We start from the raw sequence: 12,122 nt of genomic DNA, 5'->3' as shown, positions 1-12,122 counted from the left end.
CCTGCTCCATATTGTTCAGGTGTCATGGTTGTCTTAGTGAATATAGTGCAAGCTTACCAAATATGTTATGTCAGAAACACATTTGTATTTGTATATGAAAGTCTGTTGTTGCTACCAGGCATTGTGACTCCGCAGTCTAGTGGATAGAGCATCTGCCCAGAGAGCGGTTGGTCGTGGGTTCAATCCCTGACCGAGTCATACCAAAAGACGGGAAAAGATGGTACTTGTTGTTACCCTGCCTCGTGCTCGGCATTAAGAGGCTAGAACAAGGACTGGTGGGCTTGGAGTCTGTATACTGTGTCTGAGTGGGGTATTCATGTTAAGCTGCAGCATGGTATGCGATTGGGCTAGCACTGAGACCTCGGCAATAGTCTTGACTAGTACAACAGCCACACAAACAAAAGTGCATGTCGCTATGTAAGTGCAATAATCTTGAATGCCAGGTCAAACACCCATTTCACCCATGGAGACGAGGGTTGCTTGGTAATTGCTGAGCCTCGTATCGAAGAAATTGTGTAATAGTGAAATCTTTTGTTTTGGACATTAAGAGATGTCAGAGGTGTATCCACAAGAAACTTTATGATTGTTTCACTGTCACAAGTGAGTAAAATAAGCAGGGGTTGTTGACCTTTGTGAAATGGACAAACTTGAATGTGCAGTAATCAAGTCAAGTACAAGCAAATCCTTCTTTGTGAGCTTCAGAACTTCTAAATCAACTCTCAAACAATAAGGACTGGTCAGCTCAGCCCTGACCAGTACAAGCAGCCACACACATTGTGTGCATGCACATCACCATACACTCTGTACATACAGACTCAATAGTGTCATAGGACCCGTGAAGATCCGGGGTAGAATAGGTCTTCACCAACCCATGCTTGCCGAAAAAGGCGACTATGCTTCTAGTAAGAGGCGACTAACGGATCGGGTGGTCACTGGCTCGCTGACTTGGTTGATGCATGTTATCATATCCCAATTACGTGGATCAATGTTCATGATCTCAATCACTGGATCGTCTGGTCCAGCCTCGATTATTTACAGACCGCTGTCATATTGTGGGAATACTGCTGAGTGCGGTTTTAAACAACAAGCAAACAAACAAACAAACAATATTGTCATAGAGTATCATTTGTCATACATCTCAGACTAAGATTAAGATGATATGAGAACATCAGTGTCATCCATGATTATGAATGAAGTTATGCATCTATATAATGTGTTTGTTAAATGTCTATTAATGTTTGGTAGATGAATATGGATACATATTTTATCCAGTATTTAAGGCCACGTTGCCCACTGACATTTACATTTGTTTAGTCATGTGATATACATGATGTATAAAAACTATCTGACCGAGAATATATGTTTCAACAAATGGCCAGTGAATATATAACAGCGGAGTTGTTGGATTTTATAAGACTGATCATTAACGTTTTGTTTTCATGCATATTGTTAAACTTTGGAATATACTTTCTCTAGGATGTTCATACTTATCACATACAAATAAAACATGGAATTCCTCCTCAGTTTCTCCTTATTGGCAGTTTTTACAGATACCAATTTCAACCTCCTTTTTTGAGATCTTCGTCTAATATTTACATTGAAATTGTGTAATGACACTCTGAATTTACATAATGCCCCAACAAACCATTTATGATCTAACATACATATAAACTTTTCTGGTAGATGAATAGAATAGACTTGTTTGAATAAACCCAAGGAACCTATAACACAGGTCTTTCCTTGTTTTAAGTCCAGCTGTCAATAGCTCATTTCTTCTGTTAGATGTCCTGCAACAGTGAAAGTAAATAATGTGAAAGCTGTAGTAGTTGGTAGAGAAGATCAATCCTCGAGACTGAAGCCAGTCCTGAGATTGATGATTCCATGTCCATAACTCTCTAATTGCATGCTCATGATGTCAATTACTGGATTGTCTGGTCCAGACTCGAATATTTACAGACACAATTTCAAAGCCAAAATATCTCTGGTCACTCCAATACACGATGATTTAAAAAGAGACGAAGGCTGCGGATAGATCCAAAATAAAACTAGAACTGTGGCACCATCTGTGTCCATTGCTTTTGTGTTGGTTGGTTCGTTTGTTGTTTAACGCTGCACTCAGCAATATTCCAGCTATATGATGGTGGTCTGTAAATAATCGAGTCTGGACCACACAATGCAGTGATTAATATCATGAGCATCGATCCACGCATCAACCAAGTCAGCGAGCCTGACCACCGGATCCCCTCCCGTTAGTTGCCTCTTACAACAAGCATAGTCGCCTTTTACGGCAAGCATGGGTATATATATTGCAAAATACCAGCAGTATGCTTATATAAAACGATAGCACACGTGTGGAGTAAGATGCTTGCCAACCCTGATGCCCATGATAGCCTTTCTTGCTTCAGTGGAGTATTTTACGTGCGCTTCTATTATTGAAGTGGAGGATTTTACGTGCGCTTCTCCCCACGGAACCAGACTTACCGCCACCTTGGAGGCGCACGCATTACCCAGCATTCCAAGAAGTCGGAACTTCCGGTAGGGGAGATAACTCCTGCTGGCTTGGCTACCATACTACTGTCTTACACTACTCCTGACATTGCACATTGCACAAGGGGGAGGGGGATATGTACATCATGTTCATGAATTGATATTTCGTATTATGTTCCGGAGTTGTAATCTTAATAAACCCTCCCACCTTCCCACTTATTATCGCACGAGGGAAGTGATTAAACCGGCGTGGTGTTTGTCTGTGCCAGACCCAGAGCGCCATGAGGTTCATGAGTGTGAGTGAGTTGGGTTTAACGCCGCTTTTAACAGTATTCCAGTTACATCGCGGCGTGTCAGCTTAATGTGGGAGGAAAGCCCGAAGTGATGCAGGTCTCAGACATTTACCACTTTGGTGACACCCACGAGCACGGTGCTGACAAACCTTGATCGGGGCGAACCGGGATTCGAAAACAATGCACAGCGAATCACGGCGCCTCAGACGACTGGGTCACCCGTGCCCCCTATGAGGTTAATGAAGTTACAAGAGCGCTGATGGCAGCACAGTACACATGAAAATATAGCATTGTGAACCCTTTATATCTCACATAGAGGGAATAACGTTGTTTCAGTTAAGTTTGAGCCTTTAAAAACTATTCAAATACATACTTCATATGCATGTACACATTCTATTTACAAATGTTTCCCTCTTTCCAGGAAATGCACATCTTTTAAACCGTTGTAATTTTGAAACTAGCAGAAATTATAGATCCTAGGATAATGGAGGGAAATGCATTAAAACTAGGTATGACCAAGGATTTACTAGGGTGTGTTACAACCCTCAATGTAAAAATTACTCTTAATGTAAAAATATTTACATTAAGGGTTACGTGTTAACTCTTATTACAACCCTTAATGTATGAATTACTTTTCATGTAAAAATATTTGACATTAAGGGTTGCGGGTTCACCCTTGTTACAACTCTTAATGTAAAGAATACTCTTAATGTAAAAATTGTTACATTAAGGGTTGAAGTGATAGATAAAATTTTTTCTACATTATTGGTTATCACTATGAAATAATACTTATCGAACTTTCTTGAAACTTCGCAGATTTAATTGATCGTTACTTTGTCTAGATGTGCAAATGATCATTTTTAGATTCCCTCTCTACAACGACCACCTGGTTGTTATATTCAGGTTTCATTAAAGGGTTCATGACCCCTAACCCCTTTATCCGATTTTTATCAAACTGTTTTACAAAGGTTATTTTTCGATATTCTGCAAGGTATCCTCGTTACTATCCTAATACCGTAACGACGGAAAGGAGGACTCAGCCTAAGCAGATCAGGCCAAGTTGTTCGGTTGTTAGAATGGTCCATTAACAGAGTTTTAGGCATAAAATAATGGACGTATTGTTGTCAGTATTACGAATATGACAGTTAAGAATACCCCAGAATCATATGCTATTACAAACGAAAGGAATTCCAATGCAATGATGTTTGGTTAAAAAAAACCTGTAGATTTCCCTAGTACCGTGCCGAGTCAAATAAAGCCACTAACAGTTTATATTTTTCGGATATGAAGTCTATACCTTTTCTATAGCAGTTTAGCATATCCTGAAGTAAGACTATTGTTGATTGAAAATAGCGAAAAAGAACATTAGGCATACGGCCTGTAGAGTATTTCATGTCAGTTAGGAACCGACCATTCGATCTTCTGTGGGAGCTGACATAAGCTCACCACAGACCTTCGTACCAGGCAATACGTCACTGTAGCCTTTCGGACATCTTACAATGCGACAATGTCGCAATATCGCACTTTGGCTAATTGTGACTCTTTTTGCTTGTTTTTGCAGGGGTGACAATGCGACAACGCGACAACGCGACAATGTCCCTTGAAGTATTCCATATACAACCGCAAACATATTATAACATGTTTTGGGGTAAACGAGGTTCCTGCATATTTTAAAGAGACAAGAGACAGTATTCGACACATTTCGAAACAGCGAGCGACTGAATATAACATCTGCCAGACTCGGTTCCATGTCACTGAACCCCCAAATGTCAGCCCCGTATAAAAGTATTGGTGTTATCTTTGTATCAAAACATTCGAAGTAGAAGTGAGGCGAGTATGGTTTCAAGGAATGTATACGAATTAACGGGACCACGAACACCTTTCTTGCCTCAATTGGAATATTATTTAAGCATTTGACCTCAATAACCTATACAAAGCATACAGTAACACCCTTGACTCACACCCATGAAGCAACAAATATACCAGATACTCTGTTGTTTGAACGAACACAAGCCTTTACATTACTGTACAAGGATTGTAACATTTTAGCACTCAAACCATTTTTGTACAATGGCTTCCATAGAGGTCATCAAGCCAGCTGATATATACTACTCAAAATTTGATAAGGATCACTAGGTGATATGTGTGTAAGTTACCACAAACAACAAAAGACATGACTCTGACTCAGAAACGTGTTTAATCATGTTATGAATGAAAATTCATGAACGGCATGAACTTGTATCAATATGGAATGTTTGAAATCTGCAAACACCAAAAGGCATTTCATTAAAAAATGTTAACAGCAAACAAGAGAAAGAATTACACAGTTATGAGGGATAGTCCATCATTACACTTAGTCGATGAAGTGTCAATATCGAGTATGACCTCCCCTTGCATCAATGACGGCCTGACAACGTCGAGATATGCTGTCAATAAGCACCCGGATGTTCCCAATGGGAAGGTTGTTCCACTCTTCCACGAGGGCATGTCCGAGCTCTGCCAAAGTCGTTGGTTGTGCTCTACGGCGTGAAAGGGCAACCTGCAGCATGTTCCAGACATGCTCAATCGGGTTCAAGTCCGGCGAGCGCGCTGGCCAATCCATGCGGACAATTGTCTCCTGCTCAAGGTACTGCTCAACCACCCTGGCGCGATGAGGACGGGCGTTATCATCCATCAGGATGAACTCAGGGCCAACAGCACCAGCGTAGGGTCTGACGTACACATCGAGGATCTCATCCCGGTACCTCACCCCCGTCATTGTTCCTCTCTCCAGGACATGAAGATCTGTCCTTCCATCTCTGTTGATTCCACCCCAGACCATGATGGAACCACCACCATAACGGTCATGTTCACTGATGTTGGCATCATGGAAACGTTCACGTTGTCGTCGCCACACCCGCTGCCTCCTGTCTGTAAAGTCCAAACAATACCTGGACTCATCGGTGAACAGAACTGGAACCCAATCGTTCCGTGTCCAAGTGACATGATCTTCAGCCCATTCCAATCGCTCCCGCCGGTGTCGAACAGTCAGGGGGATTCGGACACATGCCCTTCTCGAGTAGAGACCTGCATTGTGAAGACGATTCCGTATCGTCTGAGTGGACACATTCACCCCCGAGGCGTTCAGGAGGTCGTTACGTAGGCTGGTTGCTGTCCAGAAGGGATGACGTCGTGCCTGAAGAGCCACAAAATGATCCTGGCGTTGGGTTGTCGACCTCTGACGACCACCCCCATGTCGGTGTGCTGCTGTACCACAATTTTGCTGTCGGGACCAGGCCCTGCTTACAACGCTCTGGCTGACGTTTAGTGCATTGGCAACGTCACGTTGTGAATAGCCAGCATCAAGCATTCCAATACATCTGCCCAGTCGTTCTGTCGTCAGGCGACGCCTTACACGTTGAGGGGGCATTGCGTAGATAAACGTAGTGTAAACACTCAATTGAGTTTAGAGTTTCAGAATGAATCAGACACCGTTGCCTGATTGGAAATCGTGCAATGGTAGCAAAAGCATGAACTGTGATGTGAAACGCATTTCCCATGGCATGAAATGCACGTGCACGTGTGTTGGAGACGTTTTTGATTTCACTTGAACACAATATTGCCAGTTATGCAGTTATTTTGTTTTTTTATTAAGAAAAATATCTACGATCCTTATCAAATTTTGAGTAGTATATTATGTTTCTAGGCACTGTACATGTTGGTTTCAAAAAGTTCGGATCTGGTGATTGTGGATTCTAATATGTCAATTGTCAGTTCTGGCACATAACCATGATCTGTCACAATGTCCTCACCAAGATTATCCTGAATACCCATTGGTTTAGAATTCAGCGACAAGAAATTGTCCCCCAGTCTTGTATATCAATAGGGTTGTGTCGTTGCGGTCGTGCAGACACACGTTTTATAATGTCCCAGAATCGTTTAGAGTCAACCGCTGCTGCATTTTCTAGGTCACTCCTTTTACATTGTGCAAACTGGTCATTCTTGATTCCACACAGTTATCTGTATTCATTGCAAACTTTGTTTTACTTAATAAGGTATGCGTTATCTTTAGTTGTTTCTGAACGCATTTACATAATGACACCGTTCATGTTTTTTACAGAGACATTCATCATCATCGGGGAACATGTCACTCGATGCCAAACCATAATCTATCACACTACACCCTAAATGCCCAATAAGAGGCACGGGTGGCCCAGTCGTCTGAGGCGCCGCGATTCGCTGTGCAGAGTTGCGTCCCTTGGGCACGCTAGAAACCTATGATTGTAGGTTCGAATCCTGGTTCGCCCCGATGATGTTTCTAGATTTGTCAGCACCATGCCCGTACTTGTGTGTTTCAACGAAGTGGAAAACGTCTAAGGCCTGCATCACTTCGGGCTTTCCTCCTACATTAAGCTGACACGCTGTGATATAACTGGAATACTGTTAAAAATGGCGTTAAACCCAACTCACGCACTCACTAAATGCCCAATAAATGTTCAGTCACCGATTTGATAGTCAGTTCCTAATCTCCCATTCACAATATGTATGTTCAGATTTGATCACATTTCCAAAAGAGTTTTTCCAAAGTAATTTATCACAAGAATATCTTTCCATCTCAAATTGTGTAAAAACGTCTACTAAGTAATTATTACTTTCAACATGGTGAATAACATCGTTCTCCACATAGTCCCGCGTCACACCGGTTCTACTGTTCATGTGCAATGGACCTGTGAAGATCCGGGGTAGAATAGGTGTTCATCAACCCATTATTGTCGTAAAAGGCGACTATGCTTGTCGTAAGAGGCGACCAACGGGACTTGGTTGATTCATGTCATCATATCCCAAATGCGTGGATCGATGCTCATGATGTCGACTATTGGATTTTCTACATTTACAGACCACTGCCATGTAGCTGGAATAGTGCGGCGTTAAACAACAGGCAAACAAACAAACAAACAAACAAACAAAGCCAAGTACAATGATAGAAACAGCTGTGTCCTCTTCCAGTGTACTCAATAAAAATAGAACAAAATCTCTCTCCCATTTTGTTTTTATCTTTATTATTATTACCAGGTCGATCTCTCCGGCTGAATATATGTAAACACACATAATGTAGCTTTACTGAAACCAAACATACTTTTATCCAACAGAATAGTAATAGCATGTTATCTGTATCGAAAATCAATAACACGTCTTACCAGTGAATATTTTATCAAAGGTATTCCTCCCGAACTTGGACTTTTTTGTGGCTGGTAAACATAAAAGTTTATTATATTCTGGAAAAATGTCACCAAAGTAATTTTCTATTGACTATTTTTCAAATAAAGCAACAATGTCATGTTTAGATACAAAAGAAACAAAGCCAATGTCGGACAGTTTGATGGTTAAATCTTCTATATTCCTTGCAATGTATTTTGTTATGCTTTTGCATAACCTTCGTCCTTGACAGCACCCGCTCCTGATCCACGGTTGACGATGTTCCATTTGAGTCGTGATCTGCGACTGGAGCCGACAACTGATGCTCATCACCTTCCAGTGTAGTAGCTGGCATGTCCTCAATAACGAGCCTGCCATTCTTATAATAGCCCCTCTTGTTCTCAGATCTGAGCAAAGTCAGTTTCTCACTCTGTCGCTTATTACGAATAATTGCAAGAAACCGAGCAAAAACAATAAAAAAACGTGAACATAGCAATAGGTATCTACGGAAGCCTTTTAGGGCCATGTCCCAAAAAAATCATATCCCTATTAACTGGAAATTTCCACTTAGTATCTGGAAATTTCCACTTAGTATATGGAAATTTCCACTTACTAACTGGAAATTTACACTTAGTATCTGGAAATTTCCACTTAGAATCTGGAAATTTCCACTTAAATGCTTTAAATAGAGTCAACAGCTATATTGGAATACCTATTAACCTCAAACTATGGAGAGGTGTGTTAACATCATTCGAACATACGTATGCTTAGGTTTGAGCAATAAAGACATTCTATATTTTCTGGCTCATGATCACAAGATTTTGATAAGTGAACGCACACTGAAAAAAAAACTTCCAAAAATGAAGCTCTATCGGAGAAAAGGAAAATCAAAGCTGGTTGATGTCGCTCTCTTCATCTTGTCTGAATGTGAAACCTCTGGTATGCTACATGGCTATCGATGGATGCATCAAGGGTGTAGGGAAAATGGTTTGACTGTTGACAAAGAAACTGTAAGAATATTGTTTGGTATCGTTGATCCTCGGGGTGTGAAACGTTGTAGTAAAAGAAGACTGGAGCGCCGAAAGTACCTTTCATCAGGACCTAACTCTGTGTGGCATATCAATGGGCATGACAAATTGAAGCCCTACGGAATTTGCATTCATGGATGCATTGATCGATTTTCACGTAACATCATATGGTTACATGCATGGAACACGAATAACAATCCAAAGCTGGTAGCAAGTTATTTCATTGATGCTGTATCAACATATCAAGGATGCCCAGAGAGAGTGCGCTCTGATGCGGGGACGGAAAATACATCTGTTGAGCAGATGCAATACTTTCTGAGGAATGATCATGTGGACAGATCCCAAATGTCAGAAAGGTGGTCAAACTCTTCACATTTCCAGAAACCATGTCATCTTGTCAAACGGCTACTTCAAAGTTTCTTATCAAGTTTGTTAAAGAACTAGACTCCGATATGTTGGCAAAGCTACTCAGATTTTGTACCGGTTCTGATCTCCAGCCAATCGATGCTTCTGAGAAGCAGAAATCCATCGTCGCTGTGAGGTTCAACACACTGAAGGGAATAGAACGTCGTCCTGTGGTTCACACCTGTGGTTATGTGCTGGAACTACCCGAGCAGTACGACAACTATCTTGAGTTCAGGTCCGAATTCACGTCTGTGCTGAAGAGCGACATCTGGATGATGGACTTTGTGTAAACTTTACACAAAGTCCATTATCCAGATGTCGCTCTGGATGCATATTCTCGCAGTGGAATATAAATACTGAAAGACAACACTATCCACGACACAATGGTGCTAAAGACCCACCTCCCTAAGTATTACAGAAACTGGGAGCATGAGAGAACACTGCTAGTTTGAGAACATTATTTCATCCACACCCTTTACAAAAGTTGTGAGATTGCAAGTTTGACATTGTTTATAATTTTTTTTAAGTCCGTTGTTACAAGGGCGCCCATTACTTCTGTTTTGTCGCAAGTCCGTTGCGGCTGTGCATTGGGCTTTGTAACCGAGTCGACGGGCCGGTTTTGTTTAGAGTGCGTCTCTGCGTTGGGTTTACTTTCTGGCTTTTTTTGAATTTTCAGGGGCCATGAATTTATTATCAGTGACAGTGATAGTGGTGCAACATGACAATGGTATCACAATGCATACATACACTGAACAGCATTGAAAACGCACCAGCAATAAATCTTGAAATATTACGAAAACAACTTGAGCAATGACCGATTTTAATTAGAACAGACATAGACGGATTATTAAGAAAGACGACAAAGGAAACAGGAATACCACAGAGTAATTACATTTACGTCATCAGTGTAAGGAAGACACATAGGGTTAAAATGAAAAGTCAATATCTGGTATGTCCGCCATTGGCAGCAACACATGCAACGTCTTCTCATTGATCGAATAAGTCTGCGAGTGTTCTGGGGCATTCCACTCTTGACGTAGTGTATCTTCAAGTTCTCTCAGGTTCTGTACTTGCAGACGACGGTAATCCCATAGATGTTCAATTGGCGATAGATCGGGTGACAGGGCTAGTCATGGAAGCAGAGGCACATTACTGTTCGCTAGGTACTGTGTTGAAACACGTGCTGTGTGCGCTCTTGCATTTTCGTGCTGGAAGGTGTGCATATCCTGGTGCTTATGAAAGAATGGGATGGCGTGATTTGCCAATATGTTATTCCTGTAGTAAAGGGCATTAACTCTTCCACGACAAACATTGAGCTCTGTTCATTGGTTTTGACTGATGCCGCCCCACACCATGACACTCCCTCCCCCCATCGATCTGTCTGTACAACACAGTCATTGTGGTAACGTTCTCCACGTCGACGCCACACTTGCAGTCGACCGTCAGCATTCCGTAAATGAAAACGGGACTCATCAGAGAACAGCACACCATGCCACTGCCGCAATCTCCACTGACGATGCCTTTTGGCCCAACGCAGACGTTCATTTCGATGTCGATCAGTGAGTATGGGTCCAACATATGGACGTCGAGCAACTAGCCCTGCTGAGCGGAGACGTCGACGTACGGTGTCAGCGCTGATCAAACCCCGACGAACAATATGGCGATCCTGACGTGGTGTAGTTAAACGACGTTGACCCGGACGTGGTCGATCTCTGGTGGTTCTTGTCTGCTGGTATCTGCTCATTAGCCTGAGGACTGTTGAATGATGGCATTGAAACCGTTGTGCAACGACTCTACTTGACGTATCAACTTGAAGCATGCCCAAGGCTCGTTCACGTTCACGTTCCTCTGCTGTTAATCTTGGCATTTCTTGTGTCAGTACCCTTTACGTCTGCAGCAACAAGTGATGTGGCTTTTAAAAGTCTGTCTTCTATAGCCCTATTCTGCATACTTCCCGTGAAACAAAACACGTAATCCATGATGTGCACGCAATGTGTTGCGTTTTGGCGATGTCGCTCACAAAAAAAATAGGAATGTGTTTTGACGAACTGTTCTTCTTCATGCTTCGTCCAGAACGTCGTATGTTACTCATTCACTTATATATTTCCATATGACTTAAGCCCGGATAAAAATACATCCATTTTCATGGTGGTGCGTTTTCAATGCTGTTCAGTATACTTTATGACGTCACGTAACAATGGCTTTGACGTCATTATGACAATGCCTGATGGAAGTAGAGCTGCTTAGCCAGGCAGTGTTTTCTGGATGTTTCCTCGTGTAGAATGATATTGGGTGATAAATAAAATTTCACTCAAGTGTCTTTTGATATCAAATATATCACCACGAGTTGATAAAAGTGAAAAACTCAGAGACTTGATCACACAAGATGAAGAGAGCGACATCAACCAGCTTTGATTTTCCTTTTCTCCAATAGAGCTTCATTTTTGGAAGTTTTCTTTTCAGTGTGCGTTCACTTATCAAAATCTTGTGATCATGAGCCAGAAAATATAGAATGTCTTTATTGCTCAAACCTAAGCATACGTATGTTCGAATGATGTTAACTCACCTCTCCATAGTTTGAGGTTAATAGGTATTCCAATATAGCTGTTGACTCTATTTAAAGCATATAAGTGGAAATTTCCAGATACTAAGTGGAAATCTCCAGATACTAAGTGGAAATTTCCAGTTAATAAGTGGAAATTTCCATATACTAAGTGGAAATTTCCAGATACTA

The sequence above is a fragment of the Haliotis cracherodii genome, unplaced genomic scaffold (genome assembly GCF_022045235.1).
Source record: "Haliotis cracherodii isolate W230 unplaced genomic scaffold, xgHalCrac1.p SCAF_4, whole genome shotgun sequence".
Taxonomy (NCBI): Eukaryota; Metazoa; Mollusca; class Gastropoda; order Lepetellida; family Haliotidae; genus Haliotis; species Haliotis cracherodii.
The sequence above is the reverse complement of the archived record's forward strand: the minus strand, read 5'-3'. Positions refer to the sequence as shown.